Source organism: Hyla sarda, unplaced genomic scaffold, assembly GCF_029499605.1.
Source record: "Hyla sarda isolate aHylSar1 unplaced genomic scaffold, aHylSar1.hap1 scaffold_130, whole genome shotgun sequence".
Lineage (NCBI taxonomy): Eukaryota > Metazoa > Chordata > Amphibia > Anura > Hylidae > Hyla > Hyla sarda.
Window position 1 is genome coordinate 542,501 of NW_026607923.1, and position 27,323 is coordinate 569,823.

The 27,323-nt window shown below is 41.7% G+C and overlaps 5 pseudogenes; all 5 read right to left on the minus strand.

Moving 5' to 3' along the window:
- Window positions 1-4,710: 4,710 nt before the first annotated feature.
- On the minus strand, window positions 4,711-4,813 carry LOC130304960 (U2 spliceosomal RNA; annotated as a pseudogene).
- A 9,826-nt stretch (window positions 4,814-14,639) lies between these two features.
- On the minus strand, window positions 14,640-14,742 carry LOC130304954 (U2 spliceosomal RNA; annotated as a pseudogene).
- A 4,649-nt stretch (window positions 14,743-19,391) lies between these two features.
- On the minus strand, window positions 19,392-19,494 carry LOC130304961 (U2 spliceosomal RNA; annotated as a pseudogene).
- A 1,526-nt stretch (window positions 19,495-21,020) lies between these two features.
- On the minus strand, window positions 21,021-21,123 carry LOC130304962 (U2 spliceosomal RNA; annotated as a pseudogene).
- Window positions 21,124-24,268: 3,145 nt separating this feature from the next.
- On the minus strand, window positions 24,269-24,371 carry LOC130304963 (U2 spliceosomal RNA; annotated as a pseudogene).
- Window positions 24,372-27,323: the final 2,952 nt, after the last annotated feature.

Consider the following 27,323-nt stretch of genomic DNA (forward strand, 5'->3'; position numbering starts at 1 on the left):
CACTACTTGTAGGAAGGGAGGCTGGCTGGCAGCCTCCCATACACACTCTGGCTGGGTGGCAGTCACCCACCAGTACACACAGCAGACCCTAAACCCATATCATTATTGCTAAGCAGGAAGATGGGAGTCCATTTCACTCTGATGGACCATTTTTAAATGCAATCCATAACCTGGCTTTGGCAGGAACCCTTCTTACTCCTCCTACTTGCATTTGATACTGGGTTTAGGATCTGCATAGAAAACACACACACACACACACACACACACACACAAGCACACACTTACCTGTGTTGCCTGCTGACGCCTCCTTGGCTGTCCCCAAACGGTATAAAACCAACAGCCACGGGAAGCTGTAAGGATAGAGGACATACCTGCATCCTATTGGACTCACTTGTCTTGGTTAAATCCAGCTTATTTGAAAACCTATGGATCTGCTGCTTCTGCTCATGGCAGTACTGCTTCTGACAAGGCTGTTCTTTGGTGGGCCTAGGTGACATCACAATCTCCATGGTTACATACACAACAAAGGTCAGATGTTGTTTACACCTGGCCATGCCAGTGGAATTGAGTAGCATATCACACTGCTAAGGGTCCTGGATGCAACAATCTTTCAATGGGGAATAGCCGCACTGAGTTTGTCAAGTGCACCCATGTTTGCAACTCCAACAATACACACATATGTATGTATGTATGTATGTATGTATGTATGTATGTAATGTATGTAATGTATGTAATGTATGTATGTATGTATGTATGTATGTATCTATCTATTTCTTTCTCTCTTTCTATATGTATATATATATATATATATATATATATTTTTTTTTTTCTTTTAAATATATATATATATATATATATATACATATATATATATAGAGAGAGAGATGGAAATACTTTTTTAAACATGTTTTCACCTTTTTTTTAACCTTCTTTTTTTCTTCTCTCCATGTTTTCCTTCTTTCCTCCTTTTTTCCTATGCTGCTGCTTCTTATTTTTCTTCTTTTTCAGACCCTATCATTGCACTATTGCTTATTCAATACCACCAGCAGATGGAGACACTATATTACAACATTAGTTGTGAGCAGCAGTTTGTACAAACAAATGCCTCATAGCTGATGTCCTATCCATTATTGCAATGGATGGTTGGCTGGCAACATTTGTTTTTATTATTCCAATACCACAGTACCAATGCATGGTCAATCAACAGCAATGACACCCCCATGTCAATTAACAAGATTCAGCACCCACTACCTGAAAGACAGCTACCTATCATGTCATGTCCAACCTGCACAGGTGTGCTGGTTGCTGAGCTTATTCAATTAAAGAGGACATTCAGCAGCAGCAGTCCTGTGCCTGGTCGCTCCAACAGGGGCCAGACACAAGCGGCACCACCTATTGTCTTTTGCCTGCAGTAGGGGCCCACTGGACTAGCCAGCAAGCAGCTGCAGCAGTAAATAAACAGGTAATCTTTCTTTCCAACACTGAACCCTGGTGGTGCACTTAATATATGCTACCAGATAGGGGACATATCAGATAGTAAACTGATATAAACAGACACCACATTTGATACCAGCCAAAAGGAAGAATGAGAAGTGATAACTGTGAAAGGGGAGGAACCAACGCTGTCCCCTTCACATGCACCATCACTACTTGTAGGAAGGTAGGCTGGCTGGCAGCCTCCCATACACACTCTGGCTGGGTGGCAGTCACCCACCAGTACACACAGCAGGCCCTAAACCCATATCATTATTGCTAAGCAGGAAGATGGGAGTCCATTTCACTCTGATGGACCATTTTTAAATGCAATCCATAACCTGGCTTTGGCAGGAACCCTTCTTACTCCTCCTACTTGCATTTGATACTGGGTTTAGGATCTGCATAGGAAACACACACACACACACACACAAGCACACACTTACCTGTGTTGCCTGCTGACGCCTCCTTGGCTGTCCCCAAACGGTATAAAACCAACAGCCACGGGAAGCTGTAAGGATAGAGGACATACCTGCATCCTATTGGACTCACTTGTCTTGGTTAAATCCAGCTTATTTGAAAACTTATGGTGCTGCTGCTTCTGATCATGGCAGTGCTGCTTCTGACAAGGCTGTTCTTTGGTGGGCCTAGGTGACATCACAATCTCCATGGTTACATACACAACAAAGGTCAGATGTTGTTTACACCTGGCCATGCCAGTGGTATTGAGTAGCATATCACAGTGCTAAGGGTCCTGGATGCAACAATCTTTCAATGGGGAATAGCCGCACTGAGTTTGTCAAGTGCACCCATGTTTGCAACTCCAACAATACACACATATGTATGTATGTATGTATGTTGTATGTATGTATGTATGTATGTATGTGTATCTATCTATCTCTTTCTCTCTCTCTATATGTGTATATATATATATATATAATTTTTTTTTCTTTTAAATATATATATATATATATATATATATATATATCTATACATATATAGAGAGAGAGAGAGATGGAAATACTTTTTTAAACATGTTTTCACCTTTTTTTTTAACCTTCTTTTTTTCTTCTCTCCATGTTTTCCTTCTTTCCTCCTTTTTTCCTATGCTGCTGCTTCTTATTTTTCTTCTTTTTCAGACCATATCATTGCACTATTGCTTATTCAATACCACCAGCAGATGGAGACACTATATTACAACATTAGTTGTGAGCAGCAGTTTGTACAAACAAATGCCTCATAGCTGATGTCCTATCCATTATTGCAATGGATGGTTGGCTGGCAACATTTGTTTTTATTATTCCAATACCACAGTACCAATGCATGGTCAATCAACAGCAATGACACCCCCATGTCAATTAACAAGATTCAGCACCCACTACCTGAAAGACAGCTACCTATCATGTCATGTCCAACCTGCACAGGTGTGCTGGTTGCTGAGCTTATTCAATTAAAGAGGACATTCAGCAGCAGCAGTCCTGTGCCTGGTCGCTCCAACAGGGGCCAGACACAAGCGGCACCACCTATTGTCTTTTGCCTGCAGTAGGGGCCCACTGGACTAGCCAGCAAGCAGCTGCAGCAGTAAATAAACAGGTAATCTTTCTTTCCAACACTGAACCCTGGTGGTGCACTTAATATATGCTACCAGATAGGGGACATATCAGATAGTAAACTGATATAAACAGACACCACATTTGATACCAACCAAAAGGAAGAATGAGAAGTGATAACTGTGAAAGGGGAGGAACCAACGCTGTCCCCTTCACATGCACCATCACTACTTGTAGGAAGGTAGGCTGGCTGGCAGCCTCCCATACACACTCTGGCTGGGTGGCAGTCACCCACCAGTACACACAGCAGGCCCTAAACCCATATCATTATTGCTAAGCAGGAAGATGGGAGTCCATTTCACTCTGATGGACCATTTTTAAATGCAATCCATAACCTGGCTTTGGCAGGAACCCTTCTTACTCCTCCTACTTGCATTTGATACTGGGTTTAGGATCTGCATAGGAAACACACACACACACACACACAAGCACACACTTACCTGTGTTGCCTGCTGACGCCTCCTTGGCTGTCCCCAAACGATATAAAACCAACAGCCGCGGGAAGCTGTAAGGATAGAGGACATACCTGCATCCTATTGGACTCACTTGTCTTGGTTAAATCCAGCTTATTTGAAAACTTATGGTGCCGCTGCTTCTGATCATGGCAGTGCTGCTTCTGACAAGGCTGTTCTTTGGTGGGCCTAGGTGACATCACAATCTCCATGGTTACATACACAACAAAGGTCAGATGTTGTTTACACCTGGCCATGCCAGTGGTATTGAGTAGCATATCACAGTGCTAAGGGTCCTGGATGCAACAATCTTTCAATGGGGAATAGCCGCACTGAGTTTGTGAAGTGCACCCATGTTTGCAACTCCAACAATACACACATATGTATGTATGTATGTATGTATGTATGTATGTGTATCTATCTATCTATCTATCTATCTATCTATCTATCTATCTCTTTCTCTCTCTCTATATGTATATATATATATATATATATATATATATATATATAATTTTTTTTTCTTTTAAATATATATATATATATATATATATACATATATAGAGAGAGAGAGAGATGGAAATACTTTTTTAAACATGTTTTCACCTTTTTTTTTACCTTCTTTTTTTCTTCTCTCCATGTTTTCCTTCTTTCCTCCTTTTTTCCTATGCTGCTGCTTCTTATTTTACTCCTTTTTCAGACCCTATCATTGCACTATTGCTTATTCAATACCACCAGCAGATGGAGACACTATATTACAACATTAGTCGTGAGCAGCAGTTTGTACAAACAAATGCCTCATAGCTGATGTCCTATCCATTATTGCAATGGATGGCTGGCTGGCAACATTTGTTTTTATTATTCCAATACCACAGTACCAATGCATGGTCAATCAACAGCAATGACACCCCCATGTCAATTAACAAGATTCAGCACCCACTACTTGAAAGACAGCTACCTATCATGTCATGTCCAACCTACACAGGTGTGCTGGTTGCTGAGCTTATTCAATTAAAGAGGACATTCAGCAGCAGCAGTCCTGTGCCTGGTCGCTCCAACAGGGGCCAGACACAAGCGGCACCACCTATTGTCTTTTGCCTGCAGTAGGGGCCCACTGGACTAGCCAGCAAGCAGCTGCAGCAAATAAACAGGTAATCTTTCTTTCCAACACTGAACCCTGGTGGTGCATTTAATATATGCTACCAGATAGGGGACATATCAGATATTAAACTGATATAAACAGACACCACATTTGATACCAGCCAAAAGGAAGAATGAGAAGTGATAACTGTGAAAGGGGAGGAACCAACGCTGTCCCCTTCACATGCACCATCACTACTTGTAGGAAGGGAGGCTGGCTGGCAGCCTCCCATACACACTCTGGCTGGGTGGCAGTCACCCACCAGTACACACAGCAGACCCTAAACCCATATCATTATTGCTAAGCAGGAAGATGGGAGTCCATTTCACTCTGATGGACCATTTTTAAATGCAATCCATAACCTGGCTTTGGCAGGAACCCTTCTTACTCCTCCTACTTGCATTTGATACTGGGTTTAGGATCTGCATAGGAAACACACACACACACACACACAAGCACACACTTACCTGTGTTGCCTGCTGACGCCTCCTTGGCTGTCCCCAAACGGTATAAAACCAACAGCCACGGGAAGCTGTAAGGATAGAGGACATACCTGCATCCTATTGGACTCACTTGTCTTGGTTAAATCCAGCTTATTTGAAAACCTATGGATCTGCTGCTTCTGCTCATGGCAGTGCTGCTTCTGACAAGGCTGTTCTTTGGTGGGCCTAGGTGACATCACAATCTCCATGGTTACATACACAACAAAGGTCAGATGTTGTTTACACCTGGCCATGCCAGTGGTATTGAGTAGCATATCACAGTGCTAAGGGTCCTGGATGCAACAATCTTTCAATGGGGAATAGCCGCACTGAGTTTGTCAAGTGCACCCATGTTTGCAACTCCAACAATACACACATATGTATGTATGTATGTATGTATGTATGTATCTATCTATCTATCTATCTATCTCTTTCTCTCTTTCTATATGTATATATATATATATATATATATATAATTTTTTTTTCTTTTAAATATATATATATATATATATATATATATATACATATATAGAGAGAGAGAGAGATGGAAATACTTTTTTAAACATGTTTTCACCTTTTTTTTTAACCTTCTTTTTTTCTTCTCTCCATGTTTTCCTTCTTTCCTCCTTTTTTCCTATGCTGCTGCTTCTTATTTTTCTTCTTTTTCAGACCCTATCATTGCACTATTGCTTATTCAATACCACCAGCAGATGGAGACACTATATTACAACATTAGTTGTGAGCAGCAGTTTGTACAAACAAATGCCTCATAGCTGATGTCCTATCCATTATTGCAATGGATGGTTGGCTGGCAACATTTGTTTTTATTATTCCAATACCACAGTACCAATGCATGGTCAATCAACAGCAATGACACCCCCATGTCAATTAACAAGATTCAGCACCCACTACCTGGAAGACAGCTACCTATCATGTCATGTCCAACCTGCACAGGTGTGCTGGTTGCTGAGCTTATTCAATTAAAGAGGACATTCAGCAGCAGCAGTCCTGTGCCTGGTCGCTCCAACAGGGGCCAGACACAAGCGGCACTACCTATTGTCTTTTGCCTGCAGTAGGGGGCCACTGGACTAGCCAGCAAGCAGCTGCAGCAGTAAATAAACAGGTAATCTTTCTTTCCAACACTGAACCCTGGTGGTGCACTTAATATATGCTACCAGATAGGGGACATATCAGATAGTAAACTGTTATAAACAGACACCACATTTGATACCAGCCAAAAGGAAGAATGAGAAGTGATAACTGTGAAAGGGGAGGAACCAAGGCTGTCCCCTTCACATGCACCATCACTACTTGTAGGAAGGTAGGCTGGCTGGCAGCCTCCCATACACACTCTGGCTGGGTGGCAGTCACCCACCAGTACACACAGCAGGCCCTAAACCCATATCATTATTGCTAAGCAGGAAGATGGGAGTCCATTTCACTCTGATGGACCATTTTTAAATGCAATCCATAACCTGGCTTTGGCAGGAACCCTTCTTACTCCTCCTACTTGCATTTGATACTGGGTTTAGGATCTGCATAGGAAATACACACACACACACACACACACACACACACACAAGCACACACTTACCTGTGTTGCCTGCTGACGCCTCCTTTGCTGTCCCCAAACGGTATAAAACCAACAGCCACGGGAAGCTGTAAGGATAGAGGACATACCTGCATCCTATTGGACTCACTTGTCTTGGTTAAATCCAGCTTATTTGAAAACCTATGGTGCTGCTGCTTCTGCTCATGGCAGTGCTGCTTCTGACAAGGCTGTTCTTTGGTGGGCCTAGGTGACATCACAATCTCCATGGTTACATACACAACAAAGGTCAGATGTTGTTTACATCTGGCCATGCCAGTGGTATTGAGTAGCATATCACAGTGCTAAGGGTCCTGGATGCAACAATCTTTCAATGGGGAATAGCCGCACTGAGTTTGTCAAGTGCACCCATGTTTGCAACTCCAACAATACACACATATGTATGTATGTATGTATGTATGTATGTGTATCTATGTGTATCTATGTGTATCTATGTGTATCTATGTGTATCTATGTGTATCTATGTGTATCTATGTGTATCTATCTATATCTATCTATATCTATCTATCTCTTTCACTCTCTCTTTATGTATATATATATAATTTTTTTTTCTTTTATATATATATATATATATATATATATATATATATATATATATATACATACATATATAGAGAGAAAGAGAGATGGAAATACTTTTTTAAACATGTTTTCACCTTTTTTTTTAACCTTCTTTTTTTCTTCTCTCCATGTTTTCCTCCTTTTTTCCTATGCTGCTGCTTCTTATTTTTCTTCTTTTTCAGACCCTATCATTGCACTATTGCTTATTCAATACCACCAGCAGATGGAGACACTATATTACAATATTAGTTGTGAGCAGCAGTTTGTACAAACAAATGCCTCATAGCTGATGTCCTATCCATTATTGCAATGGATGGTTGGCTGGCAACATTTGTTTTTATTATTCCAATACCACAGTACCAATGCATGGTCAATCAACAGCAATGACACCCCCATGTCAATTAACAAGATTCAGCACCCACTACCTGAAAGACAGCTACCTATCATGTCATGTCCAACCTGCACAGGTGTGCTGGTTGCTGAGCTTATTCAATTAAAGAGGACATTCAGCAGCAGCAGTCCTGTGCCTGGTCGCTCCAACAGGGGCCAGACACAAGCGGCACCAACTATTGTCTTTTGCCTGCAGTAGGGGCCCACTGGACTAGCCAGCAAGCAGCTGCAGCAGCAAATAAACAGGTAATCTTTCTTTCCAACACTGAACCCTGGTGGTGCACTTAATATATGCTACCAGATAGGGGACATATCAGATATTAAACTGATATAAACAGACACCACATTTGATACCAGCCAAAAGGAAGAATGAGAAGTGATAACTGTGAAAGGGGAGGAACCAACGCTGTCCCCTCCACATGCACCATCACTACTTGTAGGAAGGGAGGCTGGCTGGCAGCCTCCCATACACACTCTGGCTGGGTGGCAGTCACCCACTAGTACACACAGCAGGCCCTAAACCCATATCATTATTGCTAAGCAGGAAGATGGGAGTCCATTTCACTCTGATGGACCATTTTTAAATGCAATCCATAACCTGGCTTTGGCAGGAACCCTTCTTACTCCTCCTACTTGCATTTGATACTGGGTTTAGGATCTGCATAGGAAATACACACACACACACACACAAGCACACACTTACCTATGTTGCCTGCTGACGCCTCCTTGGCTGTCCCCAAACGGTATAAAACCAACAGCCACGGGAAACTGTAAGGATAGAGGACATACCTGCATCCTATTGGACTCACTTGTCTTGGTTAAATCCAGCTTATTTGAAAACCTATGGTGCTGCTGCTTGTGCTCATGGCAGTGCTGCTTCTGACAAGGCTGTTCTTTGGTGGGCCTAGGTGACATCACAATCTCCATGGTTACATACACAACAAAGGTCAGATGTTGTTTACATCTGGCCATGTCAGTGGTATTGAGTAGCATATCACAGTGCTAAGGGTCCTGGATGCAACAATCTTTCAATGGGGAATAGCCGCACTGAGTTTGTCAAGTGCACCCATGTTTGCAACTCCAACAATACACACATATGTATGTATGTATGTATGTATGTATGTGTATCTATGTGTATCTATGTGTATCTATGTGTATCTATGTGTATCTATCTATATCTATCTATATCTATCTATCTATCTATCTCTTTCACTCTCTCTTTATGTATATATATATATATATATATATATATATATAATTTTTTTTCTTTTATATATATATATATATATATATATATATATATATATATATACATATATAGAGAGAGAGAGATGGAAATACTTTTTTAAACATGTTTTCACCTTTTTTTTAACCTTCTTTTTTTCTTCTCTCCATGTTTTCCTTCTTTCCTCCTTTTTTCCTATGCTGCTGCTTCTTCTTTTTCTTCTTTTTCAGACCCTATCATTGCACTATTGCTTATTCAATACCACCAGCAGATGGAGACACTATATTACAACATTAGTTGTGAGCAGCAGTTTGTACAAACAAATGCCTCATAGCTGATGTCCTATCCATTATTGCAATGGATGGTTGGCTGGCAACATTTGTTTTTATTATTCCAATACCACAGTACCAATGCATGGTCAATCAACAGCAATGACACCCCCATGTCAATTAACAAGATTCAGCACCCACTACCTGAAAGACAGCTACCTATCATGTCATGTCCAACCTGCACAGGTGTGCTGGTTGCTGAGCTTATTCAATTAAAGAGGACATTCAGCAGCAGCAGTCCTGTGTCTGGTCGCTCCAACAGGGGCCAGACACAAGCGGCACCACCTATTGTCTTTTGCCTGCAGTAGGGGCCCACTGGACTAGCCAGCAAGCAGCTGCAGCAGCAAATAAACAGGTAATCTTTCTTTCCAACACTGAACCCTGGTGGTGCACTTAATATATGCTACCAGATAGGGGACATATCAGATATTAAACTGATATAAACAGACACCACATTTGATACCAGCCAAAAGGAAGAATGAGAAGTGATAACTGTGAAAGGGGAGGAACCAACGCTGTCCCCTTCACATGCACCATCACTACTTGTAGGAAGGGAGGCTGGCTGGCAGCCTCCCATACACACTCTGGCTGGGTGGCAGTCACCCACCAGTACACACAGCAGGCCCTAAACCCATATCATTATTGCTAAGCAGGAAGATGGGAGTCCATTTCACTCTGATGGACCATTTTTAAATGCAATCCATAACCTGGCTTTGGCAGGAACCCTTCTTACTCCTCCTACTTGCATTTGATACTGGGCGTAGGATCTGCATAGGAAACACACACACACACACACACAAGCACACACTTACCTGTGTTGCCTGCTGACGCCTCCTTGGCTGTCCCCAAACGGTATAAAACCAACAGCCACGGGAAGCTGTAAGGATAGAGGACATACCTGCATCCTATTGGACTCACTTGTCTTGGTTAAATCCAGCTTATTTGAAAACTTATGGTGCTGCTGCTTCTGATCATGGCAGTGCTGCTTCTGACAAGGCTGTTCTTTGGTGGGCCTAGGTGACATCACAATCTCCATGGTTACATACACAACAAAGGTCAGATGTTGTTTACACCTGGCCATGCCAGTGGTATTGAGTAGCATATCACAGTGCTAAGGGTCCTGGATGCAACAATCTTTCAATGGGGAATAGCCGCACTGAGTTTGTCAAGTGCACCCATGTTTGCAACTCCAACAATACACACATATGTATGTATGTATGTATGTATGTATGTATGTATGTATGTGTATCTATCTATCTATCTATCTCTTTCTCTCTCTCTCTATATGTATATATATATATATATATATATATATATATAAATAATTTTTTTTTCTTTTAAATATATATATATATGTATTTAAACTAGGTGAGTGGGGGGAGGATAATAAAGCAAAGAAAGCAGACAGTGGGATGGATAGGTTAGAGAGGGGTCAGGACATAATGGCGGGTGGAGAGGAGTCCTGTGGGGGGAGGTTAAGAACAGTGGATAAGGAGATTCATGCGTTACAAACCAGCTGTAAAAATAAATGTAGCCCGAAAAATTGTAATCCCAATAATTCAAAAAATTCCATTAGCCCCAATAACTCAATAACTACAATAAGCCCCATTAACTCAAAAAATACCGTTAGCCCCAATAACTTAAATAACAACGTTAGACGCAATAACGCAAAAAATCCCATTAGCCCCAATAACTTAAATAATAACGTTAGACCCAATAACTCAAAAAATCCCATTAGCCCCAATAACTTAAATAGTACAATTAGCCCTTATAACTCAAAAAATGACATTAACCCCAATAACTCTGAAAATCCCATTAGTGAGACTATATGTGTAAAACTTAATGGAAATGTAAAGTGTATGTTCACAAATGCCAGAAGCCTAGCAAATAAAATGGGGGAGCTTGAGGCCTTGATACTGGAGGAACATATTGATATAGTTGGGGTCACTGAGACATGGCTGGACTCCTCGCATGACTGGGCTGTCAATCTGCAGGGGTTTACATTGTTTCGCAAGGATAGAATGAACAGAAAAGGTGGTGGAGTCTGTCTGTATGTAAGAAGTGGTATGAAAGTCAGTGTGAACGATGCCATAGTGTGTGATGATTCTGATGAGGTGGAATCACTGTGGGTAGAATTACAAAAGGAGGGAAATACTGAAAAAATAATATTTGGTGTAATTTACAGACCCCCTAATATCACTGAAGAGATAGAAGGTCGGCTGTATAAACAAATAGAGAGGGCCGCCCGGGCAGGTACAGTGGTAATAATGGGAGATTTTAACTATCCAGATATAGATTGGGGTCCGGGGTTGGCTAAAACTACAAAGGGGCGACAATTCCTAAATTTATTGCAGGATAATTTTCTGGGCCAGTTTGTGGAGGACCCAACAAGAAGTGATGCCTTGTTGGATCTGATCATTTTCAACAACGCAGAGCTGGTTGGTAATGTAACTGTGCGGGAAAACCTTGGTAATAGCGACCACAATATAGTTACTTTTGACTTAAAATGTAGAAAACAAAGACAGACGGGGAAAGCAAAAACATAACTTTAAAAAGGCAAACTTCCCTGGGTTGAGGGCTGCACTACAGGACATAGACTGGGGGGAGGTGTTCTCAAATGCTGATGCAGAAGGTAAATGGGACATCTTTAAATCAACTCTAAATAACTATACAGCTAAATATATACCAAAGGGGAACAAATATAAACGATTAAAACTAAATCCTACATGGCTGACAAATGAGGTTAAAAGAGCAATAAACAACAAAAAAATAGCCTTCAAAAAATACAAATCTGATGGGTCAGCTATAACATTTAAACAGTACAAGGAGCTTAATAAAATCTGTAAAAATGTAATAAAAACAGCAAAAATTCAAAATGAGAGACAGGTGGCCGAAGAAAGCAAAACTAATCCTAAATATTTTTTTAGATATATAAATACAAAAAAACCAAGGACAGAGCATGTAGGACCCCTTAATAATGATAATGGGGAGGTTGTCACGGGCGATCAAGAGAAGGCGGAGCTACTGAATGGGTTCTTTAGTTCTGTATATACTATGGAAGAAGGAGCTGACATTGGCCAGGTCAGTGCTGGTAACACATCATATAATGTATTGAACTGGCTTAATGTAGAGATGGTACAAGGTAAGTTAAGTAAAGTAAATGTAAGCAAATCTCCAGGGCCGGATGGACTACACCCAAGAGTTCTTAGAGAGGTAAGTTCAGTAATATCTGTACCGTTGTTCATGATATTTAGAGATTCTCTGGTGTCTGGTATTGTGCCAAGGGACTGGCGCAAGGCTAATGTGGTACCAATCTTCAAGAAGGGCTCTAGGTCTTCGCCAGGCAATTATAGACCGGTAAGTCTAACGTGCATTGTGGGTAAATTGTTTGAAGGACTTATAAGAGATTACATACAGGAATACATAGGGGATAATAGTATTATAAGTGATAGCCAGCATGGGTTTACTAAGGATAGAAGTTGTCAAACCAATCTAATTTGCTTTTATGAAGAGGTGAGTAGAAGCCTTGACAGAGGAATGGCTGTGGATATAGTGTTTCTGGATTTTGCCAAAGCGTTTGATACTGTCCCTCACAGACATCTGACAGGTAAGTTAAGGTCCTTGGGCTTGGAAACTTTAGTTTGTAACTGGATTGAACACTGGCTCATGGATCGTACCCAGAGAGTGGTGGTCAATGATTCGTACTCTGATTGGTCCCCGGTTATTAGTGGTGTACCCCAAGGTTCAGTACTGGGACCGCTGCTGTTTAATTTATTTATCAATGATATAGAGGATGGTATTAACAGCTCTGTTTCTATCTTTGCAGATGACACCAAGCTTTGTAGCACGGTACAGTCTATAGAGGATGTGCATAAGTTACAAGATGACTTGGATAGACTAAGTGTCTGGGCATCCACTTGGCAAATGAGGTTCAATGTGGATAAATGTAAAGTTATGCATCTGGGTACTAATAACCTGCATGCATCGTATGTCTTAGGGGGGATTAAACTGGCAGAGTCACTGGTAGAGAAGGATCTGGGTGTACTTGTAGATCACAGACTACAGAATAGCATGCAATGTCAGGCTGCTGCTTCCAAAGCCGGCAGGATATTGTCATGTATAAAAAGAGGCATGGACTCGAGGGGCAGGGACATAATACTCCCCCTTTATAAAGCATTGGTACGGCCTCACCTGGAATATGCTGTTCAGTTTTGGTCGCCTGTTCATAAAAGGGACACTGCGGAGTTGGAAAGGGTGCAGAGACGCGCGACTAAACTAATATGGGGCATGGAACATCTTAGCTATGAGGAGCGATTAAAGGAGTTACAATTGTTTAGTCTTGAGAAGAGACGTTTAAGGGGGGATATGATAAACGTATATAAGTATATAAATGGCCCATACAAAAAATATGGAGAAAAACTGTTCCAGGTTAAACCCCCCCAAAGGACGAGGGGGCACTCCCTCCGTCTGGAGAAGAAAAGGTTTAGTCTAAAGGGGCGGCACGCCTTCTTTACCGTGAGGACTGTGAATTTATGGAACGGTCTACCTCAGGAACTGGTCACAGCAGGAACAATTAACAGCTTTAAAGCAGGGTTAGATACATTCCTGGAACAAAATAACATTAATGCTTATGCAGAATTATAAAACTACATCCCTTTCCCTTATCCCCTTACATCCTTCCCTTCAATCCCCTGGTTGGACTTGATGGACGTATGTCTTTTTTCAACCATACTAACTATGTAACTATATATATACATATATAGAGAGAGATGGAAATACTTTTTTAAACATGTTTTCACCTTTTTTTTACCTTCTTTTCTTCTTCTCTCCATGTTTTCCTTCTTTCCTCCTTTTTTCCTATGCTGCTGCTTCTTATTTTACTCCTTTTTCAGATCCTATCATTGCACTATTGCTTATTCAATACCACCAGCAGATGGAGACACTATATTACAACATTAGTCGTGAGCAGCAGTTTGTACAAACAAATGCCTCATAGCTGATGTCCTATCCATTATTGCAAGGAATGGCTGGCTGGCAACATTTGTTTTAATTATTCCAATACCACAGTACCAATGCATGGTCAATCAACAGCAATGACACCCCCATGTCAATTAACAAGATTCAGCACCCACTACCTGAAAGACAGCTACCTATCATGTCATGTCCAACCTGCACAGGTGTGCTGGTTGCTGAGCTTATTCAATTAAAGAGGACATTCAGCAGCAGCAGTCCTGTGCCTGGTCGCTCCAACAGGGGCCAGACACAAGCGGCACCACCTATTGTCTTTTGCCTGCAGTAGGGGCCCACTGGACTAGTCAGCAAGCAGCTGCAGCAAATAAACAGGTAATCTTTCTTTACAACACTGAACCCTGGTGGTGCATTTAATATATGCTACCAGATAGGGGACATATCAGATATTAAACTGATATAAACAGACACCACATTTGATACCAGCCAAAAGGAAGAATGAGAAGTGATAACTGTGAAAGGGGAGGAACCAACGCTGTCCCCTTCACATGCACCATCACTACTTGTAGGAAGGGAGGCTGGCTGGCAGCCTCCCATACACACTCTGGCTGGGTGGCAGTCACCCACCAGTACACACAGCAGACCCTAAACCCATATCATTATTGCTAAGCAGGAAGATGGGAGTCCATTTCACTCTGATGGACCATTTTTAAATGCAATCCATAACCTGGCTTTGGCAGGAACCCTTCTTACTCCTCCTACTTGCATTTGATACTGGGTTTAGGATCTGCATAGGAAACACACACACACACACACACACAAGCACACACTTACCTGTGTTGCCTGCTGACGCCTCCTTGGCTGTCCCCAAACGGTATAAAACCAACAGCCACGGGAAGCTGTAAGGATAGAGGACATACCTGCATCCTATTGGACTCACTTGTCTTGGTTAAATCCAGCTTATTTGAAAACCTATGGATCTGCTGCTTCTGCTCATGGCAGTGCTGCTTCTGACAAGGCTGTTCTTTGGTGGGCCTAGGTGACATCACAATCTCCATGGTTACATACACAACAAAGGTCAGATGTTGTTTACACCTGGCCATGCCAGTGGTATTGAGTAGCATATCACAGTGCTAAGGGTCCTGGATGCAACAATCTTTCAATGGGGAATAGCCGCACTGAGTTTGTCAAGTGCACCCATGTTTGCAACTCCAACAATACACACATATGTATGTATGTATGTATGTATGTATGTATCTATGTATCTATCTATCTATCTATCTCTTTCTCTCTTTCTATATGTATATATATATATATATATATATATATATATATTTATAGAGAGAGAGAGAGAGATGGAAATACTTTTTTAAACATGTTTTCACCTTTTTTTTTAACCTTCTTTTTTTCTTCTCTCCATGTTTTCCTTCTTTCCTCCTTTTTTCCTATGCTGCTGCTTCTTATTTTTCTTCTTTTTCAGACCCTATCATTGCACTATTGCTTATTCAATACCACCAGCAGATGGAGACACTATATTACAACATTAGTTGTGAGCAGCAGTTTGTACAAACAAATGCCTCATAGCTGATGTCCTATCCATTATTGCAATGGATGATTGGCTGGCAACATTTGTTTTAATTATTCCAATACCACAGTACCAATGCATGGTCAATCAACAGCAATGACACCCCCATGTCAATTAACAAGATTCAGCACCCACTACCTGAAAGACAGCTACCTATCATGTCATGTCCAACCTGCACAGGTGTGCTGGTTGCTGAGCTTATTCAATTAAAGAGGACATTCAGCAGCAGCAGTCCTGTGCCTGGTCGCTCCAACAGGGGCCAGACACAAGCGGCACCACCTATTGTCTTTTGCCTGCAGTAGGGGCCCACTGGACTAGCCAGCAAGCAGCTGCAGCAGTAAATAAACAGGTAATCTTTCTTTCCAACACTGAACCCTGGTGGTGCATTTAATATATGCTACCAGATAGGGGACATATCAGATAGTAAACTGATATAAACAGACACCACATTTGATACCAGCCAAAAGGAAGAATGAGAAGTGATAACTGTGAAAGGGGAGGAACCAACGCTGTCCCCTTCACATGCACCATCACTACTTGTAGGAAGGTAGGCTGGCTGGCAGCCTCCCATACACACTCTGGCTGGGTGGCAGTCACCCACCAGTACACACAGCAGGCCCTAAACCCATATCATTATTGCTAAGCAGGAAGATGGGAGTCCATTTCACTCTGATGGACCATTTTTAAATGCAATCCATAACCTGGCTTTGGCAGGAACCCTTCTTACTCCTCCTACTTGCATTTGATACTGGGTTTAGGATCTGCATAGGAAACACACACACACACACACACACACACACAAGCACACACTTACCTGTGTTGCCTGCTGACGCCTCCTTGGCTGTCCCCAAACGGTATAAAACCAACAGCCACGGGAAGCTGTAAGGATAGAGGACATACCTGCATCCTATTGGACTCACTTGTCTTGGTTAAATCCAGCTTATTTGAAAACCTATGGATCTGCTGCTTCTGCTCATGGCAGTGCTGCTTCTGACAAGGCTGTTCTTTGGTGGGCCTAGGTGACATCACAATCTCCATGGTTACATACACAACAAAGGTCAGATGTTGTTTACACCTGGCCATGCCAGTGGTATTGAGTAGCATATCACAGTGCTAAGGGTCCTGGATGCAACAATCTTTCAATGGGGAATAGCCGCACTGAGTTTGTCAAGTGCACCCATGTTTGCAACTCCAACAATACACACATATGTATGTATGTATGTATGTATGTATGTATGTATGTATGTATCTATGTATCTATCTATCTATCTATCTATATCTTTCTCTCTTTCTATATGTATATATATATATATATATATATATATATATATATTTATAGAGAGAGAGAGAGAGATGGAAATACTTTTTTAAACATGTTTTCACCTTTTTTTTTAACCTTTTTTTCTTCTCTCCATGTTTTCCTTCTTTCCTCCTTTTTTCCTATGCTGCTGCTTCTTATTTTTCTTTTTTTTCAGACCCTATCATTGCACTATTGCTTATTCAATACCACCAGCAGATGGAGACACTATATTACAACATTAGTTGTGAGCAGCAGTTTGTACAAACAAATGCCTCATAGCTGATGTCCTATCCATTATTGCAATGGATGGTTGGCTGGCAACATTTGTTTTAATTATTCCAATACCACAGTACCAATGCATGGTCAATCAACAGCAATGACACCCCCATGTCAATTAACAAGATTCAGCACCCACTACCTGAAAGACAGCTACCTATCATGTCATGTCCAACCTGCACAGGTGTGCTGGTTGCTGAGCTTATTCAATTAAAGAGGACATTCAGCAGCAGCAGTCCTGTGCCTGGTCGCTCCAACAGGGGCCAGACACAAGCGGCACCACCTATTGTCTTTTGCCTGCAGTAGGGGCCCACTGGACTAGCCAGCAAGCAGCTGCAGCAGTAAATAAACAGGTAATCTTTCTTTCCAACACTGAACCCTGGTGGTGCACTTAATATATGCTACCAGATAGGGGACATATCAGATAGTAAACTGATATAAACAGACACCACATTTGATACCAGCCAAAAGGAAGAATGAGAAGTGATAACTGTGAAAGGGGAGGAACCAACGCTGTCCCCTTCACATGCACCATCACTACTTGTAGGAAGGTAGGCTGGCTGGCAGCCTCCCATACACACTCTGGCTGGGTGGCAGTCACCCACCAGTACACACAGCAGGCCCTAAACCCATATCATTATTGCTAAGCAGGAAGATGGGAGTCCATTTCACTCTGATGGACCATTTTTAAATGCAATCCATAACCTGGCTTTGGCAGGAACCCTTCTTACTCCTCCTACTTGCATTTGATACTGGGTTTAGGATCTGCATAGGAAACACACACACACACAAGCACACACTTACCTGTGTTGCCTGCTGACGCCTCCTTGGCTGTCCCCAAACGGTATAAAACCAACAGCCACGGGAAGCTGTAAGGATAGAGGACATACCTGCATCCTATTGGACTCACTTGTCTTGGTTAAATCCAGCTTATTTGAAAACTTATGGTGCTGCTGCTTCTGATCATGGCAGTGCTGCTTCTGACAAGGCTGTTCTTTGGTGGGCCTAGGTGACATCACAATCTCCATGGTTACATACACAACAAAGGTCAGATGTTGTTTACACCTGGCCATGCCAGTGGTATTGAGTAGCATATCACAGTGCTAAGGGTCCTGGATGCAACAATCTTTCAATGGGGAATAGCCGCACTGAGTTTGTCAAGTGCACCCATGTTTGCAACTCCAACAATACACACATATGTATGTATGTATGTTGTATGTATGTATGTATGTATGTATGTGTATCTATCTATCTATCTATCTATCTCTTTCTCTCTCTCTATATGTATATATATATATATATATATATATATAATTTTTTTTTCTTTTAAATATATATATATATATATATATATATATATATATATATATACATATATAGAGAGAGAGAGAGATGGAAATACTTTTTTAAACATGTTTTCACCTTTTTTTTACCTTGTTTTTTTCTTCTCTCCATGTTTTCCTTCTTTCCTCCTTTTTTCCTATGCTGCTGCTTCTTATTTTACTCCTTTTTCAGACCCTATCATTGCACTATTGCTTATTCAATACCACCAGCAGATGGAGACACTATATTACAACATTAGTCGTGAGCAGCAGTTTGTACAAACAAATGCCTCATAGCTGATGTCCTATCCATTATTGCAATGGATGGCTGGCTGGCAACATTTGTTTTAATTATTCCAATACCACAGTACCAATGCATGGTCAATCAACAGCAATGACACCCCCATGTCAATTAACAAGATTCAGCACCCACTACCTGAAAGACAGCTACCTATCATGTCATGTCCAACCTGCACAGGTGTGCTGGTTGCTGAGCTTATTCAATTAAAGAGGACATTCAGCAGCAGCAGTCCTGTGCCTGGTCGCTCCAACAGGGGCCAGACACAAGCGGCACCACCTATTGTCTTTTGCCTGCAGTAGGGGCCCACTGGACTAGCCAGCAAGCAGCTGCAGCAAATAAACAGGTAATCTTTCTTTCCAACACTGAACCCTGGTGGTGCATTTAATATATGCTACCAGATAGGGGACATATCAGATATTAAACTGATATAAACAGACACCACATTTGATACCAGCCAAAAGGAAGAATGAGAAGTGATAACTGTGAAAGGGGAGGAACCAACGCTGTCCCCTTCACATGCACCATCACTACTTGTAGGAAGGTAGGCTGGCTGGCAGCCTCCCATACACACTCTGGCTGGGTGGCAGTCACCCACCAGTACACACAGCAGGCCCTAAACCCATATCATTATTGCTAAGCAGGAAGATGGGAGTCCATTTCACTCTGATGGACCATTTTTAAATGCAATCCATAACCTGGCTTTGGCAGGAACCCTTCTTACTCCTCCTACTTGCATTTGATACTGGGTTTAGGATCTGCATAGGAAACACACACACACACACACACACACACACACACACACACACAAGCACACACTTACCTGTGTTGCCTGCTGACGCCTCCTTGGCTGTCCCCAAACGGTATAAAACCAACAGCCACGGGAAGCTGTAAGGATAGAGGACATACCTGCATCCTATTGGACTCACTTGTCTTGGTTAAATCCAGCTTATTTGAAAACTTATGGTGCTGCTGCTTCTGATCATGGCAGTGCTGCTTCTGACAAGGCTGTTCTTTGGTGGGCCTAGGTGACATCACAATCTCCATGGTTACATACACAACAAAGGTCAGATGTTGTTTACACCTGGCCATGCCAGTGGTATTGAGTAGCATATCACAGTGCTAAGGGTCCTGGATGCAACAATCTTTCAATGGGGAATAGCCGCACTGAGTTTGTCAAGTGCACCCATGTTTGCAACTCCAACAATACACACATATGTATGTATGTATGTTGTATGTATGTATGTATGTATGTATGTGTATCTATCTATCTATCTATCTATCTCTTTCTCTCTCTCTATATGTATATATATATATATATATATATATATATTTTTTTTTTCTTTTAAATATATATATATATAAATATATATATATATACATATATAGAGAGAGAGAGAGATGGAAATACTTTTTTAAACATGTTTTCACCTTTTTTTTACCTTCTTTTTTTCTTCTCTCCATGTTTTCCTTCTTTCCTCCTTTTTTCCTATGCTGCTGCTTCTTATTTTACTCCTTTTTCAGACCCTATCATTGCACTATTGCTTATTCAATACCACCAGCAGATGGAGACACTATATTACAACATTAGTCGTGAGCAGCAGTTTGTACAAACAAATGCCTCATAGCTGATGTCCTATCCATTATTGCAATGGATGGCTGGCTGGCAACATTTGTTTTAATTATTCCAATACCACAGTACCAATGCATGGTCAATCAACAGCAATGACACCCCCATGTCAATTAACAAGATTCAGCACCCACTACCTGAAAGACAGCTACCTATCATGTCATGTCCAACCTGCACAGGTGTGCTGGTTGCTGAGCTTATTCAATTAAAGAGGACATTCAGCAGCAGCAGTCCTGTGCCTGGTCGCTCCAACAGGGGCCAGACACAAGCGGCACCACCTATTGTCTTTTGCCTGCAGTAGGGGCCCACTGGACTAGCCAGCAAGCAGCTGCAGCAAATAAACAGGTAATCTTTCTTTCCAACACTGAACCCTGGTGGTGCATTTAATATATGCTACCAGATAGGGGACATATCAGATATTAAACTGATATAAACAGACACCACATTTGATACCAGCCAAAAGGAAGAATGAGAAGTGATAACTGTGAAAGGGGAGGAACCAACGCTGTCCCCTTCACATGCACCATCACTACTTGTAGGAAGGTAGGCTGGCTGGCAGCCTCCCATACACACTCTGGCTGGGTGGCAGTCACCCACCAGTACACACAGCAGGCCCTAAACCCATATCATTATTGCTAAGCAGGAAGATGGGAGTCCATTTCACTCTGTTGGACCATTTTTAAATGCAATCCATAACCTGGCTTTGGCAGGAACCCTTCTTACTCCTCCTACTTGCATTTGATACTGGGTTTAGGATCTGCATAGGAAACACACACACACACACACACACAAGCACACACTTACCTGTGTTGCCTGCTGACGCCTCCTTGGCTGTCCCCAAACGGTATAAAACCAACAGCCACGGGAAGCTGTAAGGATAGAGGACATACCTGCATCCTATTGGACTCACTTGTCTTGGTTAAATCCAGCTTATTTGAAAACCTATGGATCTGCTGCTTCTGCTCATGGCAGTGCTGCTTCTGACAAGGCTGTTCTTTGGTGGGCCTAGGTGACATCACAATCTCCATGGTTACATACACAACAAAGGTCAGATGTTGTTTACACCTGGCCATGCCAGTGGTATTGAGTAGCATATCACAGTGCTAAGGGTCCTGGATGCAACAATCTTTCAATGGGGAATTGCCGCACTGAGTTTGTCAAGTGCACCCATGTTTGCAACTCCAACAATACACACATATGTATGTATGTATGTATGTATGTATGTATGTATGTATGTATGTATGTATGTATCTATCTATCTATCTATCTATCTATCTATGTATCTATGTATCTATCTATCTATCTCTTTCTCTCTTTCTATATGTATATATATATATATATATATATATATATATATATATATATATTTATAGAGAGAGATGGAAATACTTTTTTAAACATGTTTTCACCTTTTTTTTTAACCTTCTTTTTTTCTTCTCTCCATGTTTTCCTTCTTTCCTCCTTTTTTCCTATGCTGCTGCTTCTTATTTTTCTTCTTTTTCAGACCCTATCATTGCACTATTGCTTATTCAATACCACCAGCAGATGGAGACACTATATTACAACATTAGTTGTGAGCAGCAGTTTGTACAAACAAATGCCTCATAGCTGATGTCCTATCCATTATTGCAATGGATGATTGGCTGGCAACATTTGTTTTAATTATTCCAATACCACAGTACCAATGCATGGTCAATCAACAGCAATGACACCCCCATGTCAATTAACAAGATTCAGCACCCACTACCTGAAAGACAGCTACCTATCATGTCATGTCCAACCTGCACAGGTGTGCTGGTTGCTGAGCTTATTCAATTAAAGAGGACATTCAGCAGCAGCAGTCCTGTGCCTGGTCGCTCCAACAGGGGCCAGACACAAGCGGCACCACCTATTGTCTTTTGCCTGCAGTAGGGGCCCACTGGACTAGCCAGCAAGCAGCTGCAGCAGTAAATAAACAGGTAATCTTTCTTTCCAACACTGAACCCTGGTGGTGCACTTAATATATGCTACCAGTTAGGGGACATATCAGATAGTAAACTGATATAAACAGACACCACATTTGATACCAGCCAAAAGGAAGAATGAGAAGTGATAACTGTGAAAGGGGAGGAACCAACGCTGTCCCCTTCACATGCACCATCACTACTTGTAGGAAGGTAGGCTGGCTGGCAGCCTCCCATACACACTCTGGCTGGGTGGCAGTCACCCACCAGTACACACAGCAGGCCCTAAACCCATACCATTATTGCTAAGCAGGAAGATGGGAGTCCATTTCACTCTGATGGACCATTTTTAAATGCAATCCATAACCTGGCTTTGGCAGGAACCCTTCTTACTCCTCCTACTTGCATTTGATACTGGGTTTAGGATCTGCATAGGAAACACACACACACACACACACACAAGCACACACTTACCTGTGTTGCCTGCTGACGCCTCCTTGGCTGTCCCCAAACGGTATAAAACCAACAGCCACGGGAAGCTGTAAGGATAGAGGACATACCTGCATCCTATTGGACTCACTTGTCTTGGTTAAATCCAGCTTATTTGAAAACCTATGGATCTGCTGCTTCTGCTCATGGCAGTGCTGCTTCTGACAAGGCTGTTCTTTGGTGGGCCTAGGTGACATCACAATCTCCATGGTTACATACACAACAAAGGTCAGATGTTGTTTACACCTGGCCATGCCAGTGGTATTGAGTAGCATATCACAGTGCTAAGGGTCCTGGATGCAACAATCTTTCAATGGGGAATAGCCGCACTGAGTTTGTCAAGTGCACCCATGTTTGCAACTCCAACAATACACACATATGTATGTATGTATGTTGTATGTATGTATGTATGTATGTATGTGTATCTATCTATCTATCTATCTATCTATCTATCTATCTCTTTCTCTCTCTCTATATGTATATATATATATATATATATATATAATTTTTTTTTCTTTTAAATATATATATATATATATATATATATATATATATATATATATACATATATAGAGAGAGAGAGAGAGATGGAAATACTTTTTTAAACATGTTTTCACCTTTTTTTTACCTTGTTTTTTTCTTCTCTCCATGTTTTCCTTCTTTCCTCCTTTTTTCCTATGCTGCTGCTTCTTATTTTACTCCTTTTTCAGACCCTATCATTGCACTATTGCTTATTCAATACCACCAGCAGATGGAGACACTATATTACAACATTAGTCGTGAGCAGCAGTTTGTACAAACAAATGCCTCATAGCTGATGTCCTATCCATTATTGCAATGGATGGCTGGCTGGCAACATTTGTTTTAATTATTCCAATACCACAGTACCAATGCATGGTCAATCAACAGCAATGACACCCCCATGTCAATTAACAAGATTCAGCACCCACTACCTGAAAGACAGCTACCTATCATGTCATGTCCAACCTGCACAGGTGTGCTGGTTGCTGAGCTTATTCAATTAAAGAGGACATTCAGCAGCAGCAGTCCTGTGCCTGGTCGCTCCAACAGGGGCCAGACACAAGCGGCACCACCTATTGTCTTTTGCCTGCAGTAGGGGCCCACTGGACTAGCCAGCAAGCAGCTGCAGCAAATAAACAGGTAATCTTTCTTTCCAACACTGAACCCTGGTGGTGCATTTAATATATGCTACCAGATAGGGGACATATCAGATATTAAACTGATATAAACAGACACCACATTTGATACCAGCCAAAAGGAAGAATGAGAAGTGATAACTGTGAAAGGGGAGGAACCAACGCTGTCCCCTTCACATGCACCATCACTACTTGTAGGAAGGTAGGCTGGCTGGCAGCCTCCCATACACACTCTGGCTGGGTGGCAGTCACCCACCAGTACACACAGCAGGCCCTAAACCCATATCATTATTGCTAAGCAGGAAGATGGGAGTCCATTTCACTCTGATGGACCATTTTTAAATGCAATCCATAACCTGGCTTTGGCAGGAACCCTTCTTACTCCTCCTACTTGCATTTGATACTGGGTTTAGGATCTGCATAGGAAACACACACACACACACACACACACACACAAGCACACACTTACCTGTGTTGTCTGCTGACGCCTCCTTGGCTGTCCCCAAACGGTATAAAACCAACAGCCACGGGAAGCTGTAAGGATAGAGGACATACCTGCATCCTATTGGACTCACTTGTCTTGGTTAAATCCAGCTTATTTGAAAACTTATGGTGCTGCTGCTTCTGATCATGGCAGTGCTGCTTCTGACAAGGCTGTTCTTTGGTGGGCCTAGGTGACATCACAATCTCCATGGTTACATACACAACAAAGGTCAGATGTTGTTTACACCTGGCCATGCCAGTGGTATTGAGTAGCATATCACAGTGCTAAGGGTCCTGGATGCAACAATCTTTCAATGGGGAATAGCCGCACTGAGTTTGTCAAGTGCACCCATGTTTGCAACTCCAACAATACACACATATGTATGTATGTATGTATGTATGTATGTATGTATATCTATCTATATCTATCTATATCTATCTATATCTATCTATATCTATCTATCTCTTTCACTCTCTCTTTATGTATATATATATATATATATATATATATATATAATTTTTTTTCTTTTATATATATATATATATATATATATATATATATACATATATAGAGAGAAAGAGAGATGGAAATACTTTTTTAAACATGTTTTCACCTTTTTTTTTAACCTTCTTTTTTTCTTCTCTCCATGTTTTCCTCCTTTTTTCCTATGCTGCTGCTTCTTATTTTTCTTCTTTTTCAGACCCTATCATTGCACTATTGCTTATTCAATACCACCAGCAGATGGAGACACTATATTACAACATTAGTTGTGAGCAGCAGTTTGTACAAACAAATGCCTCATAGCTGATGTCCTATCCATTATTGCAATGGATGGTTGGCTGGCAACATTTGTTTTTATTATTCCAATACCACAGTACCAATGCATGGTCAATCAACAGCAATGACACCCCCATGTCAATTAACAAGATTCAGCACCCACTACCTGAAAGACAGCTACCTATCATGTCATGTCCAACCTGCACAGGTGTGCTGGTTGCTGAGCTTATTCAATTAAAGAGGACATTCAGCAGCAGCAGTCCTGTGCCTGGTCGCTCCAACAGGGGCCAGACACAAGCGGCACCACCTATTGTCTTTTGCCTGCAGTAGGGGCCCACTGGACTAGCCAGCAAGCAGCTGCAGCAGATAAACAGGTAATCTTTCTTTCCAACACTGAACCCTGGTGGTGCACTTAATATATGCTACCAGATAGGGGACATATCAGATATTAAACTGATATAAACAAACACCACATTTGATACCAGCCAAAAGGAAGAATGAGAAGTGATAACTGTGAAAGGGGAGGAACCAACGCTGTCCCCTTCACATGCACCATCACTACTTGTAGGAAGGGAGGCTGGCTGGCAGCCTCCCATACACACTCTGGCTGGGTGGCAGTCACCCACCAGTACACACAGCAGACCCTAAACCCATATCATTATTGCTAAGCAGGAAGATGGGAGTCCATTTCACTCTGATGGACCATTTTTAAATGCAATCCATAACCTGGCTTTGGCAGGAACCCTTCTTACTCCTCCTACTTGCATTTGATACTGGGTTTAGGATCTGCATAGGAAACACACACACACACACACACAAGCACACACTTACCTGTGTTGTCTGCTGACGCCTCCTTGGCTGTCCCCAAACGGTATAAAACCAACAGCCACGGGCAGGGCCGGACTGGGGATAAAAACCAGCCCTGGAAAAAGTTGCATACCAGCCCCATATTGCGTAATTTTTCAAGCTCATGGCATATCGTAATTATATACTTGTTCATAAAAGGGGAAAGCATTCATTTTAAAACACATACATAAATACGAATATGAACTTTGCACTTCAATAGCTTTATTGTAGACCAGCTTTTCCCAACCAGGGTGCCTCCAGCAGTTGCAAAACTACAAGTCTCAGCATGTCCAGACAGCTTTTGGCTGCTTGGGCATGCTGGAAAATGTAGTTTTGCAACAGCTGGAGGCACCCTGGTTGGAAAACACTACAGTAGACCATTATTCCATGCAACTGGGTCAGAACTAAGAATAATCCAAAAATGTTTACTTTAAAGAATAGAAGACAATAATAATAATAATAATAATAATCTCTTACTTTGTATAAGTTACTCAACATACACCAAACCAGCAGTTGATAAATAGACCATAGACCACAGACCAGTATAACCAACAACAGCTCTATACAAGGTTCAAATAATTGTACCACACTATGACTACACATTACCTCCACATAGTAACAGGATAATATTACCATACAAATACTGAATAAACCACTTTACACAGAAGTTAGTGCCTCAGCTCTACACAGGCTCTACAGACCATATAAGAGATTACATAAAGTTACATCAGGTGACGTCTTCTCTGATCGGTGTCAGTCAATTTCCTTTTCTTATCCATCCGGCCCAGACCGTCATGACTATTTCTTCCAGCCACAACTCCACAGAACCTGCCAAACAAACATTTAAGACTCTGCACTTTTCCAGCGCTTATAGCGCTCAGTATAGTGGGTAGAAAAGTGGGTTGGGGGGAAGAGTAGGTAGCCCCCCCTCCTTTAGGCAGTTGGTCACTCAAGGGGGTAGACAGGTCCCTTTACATTG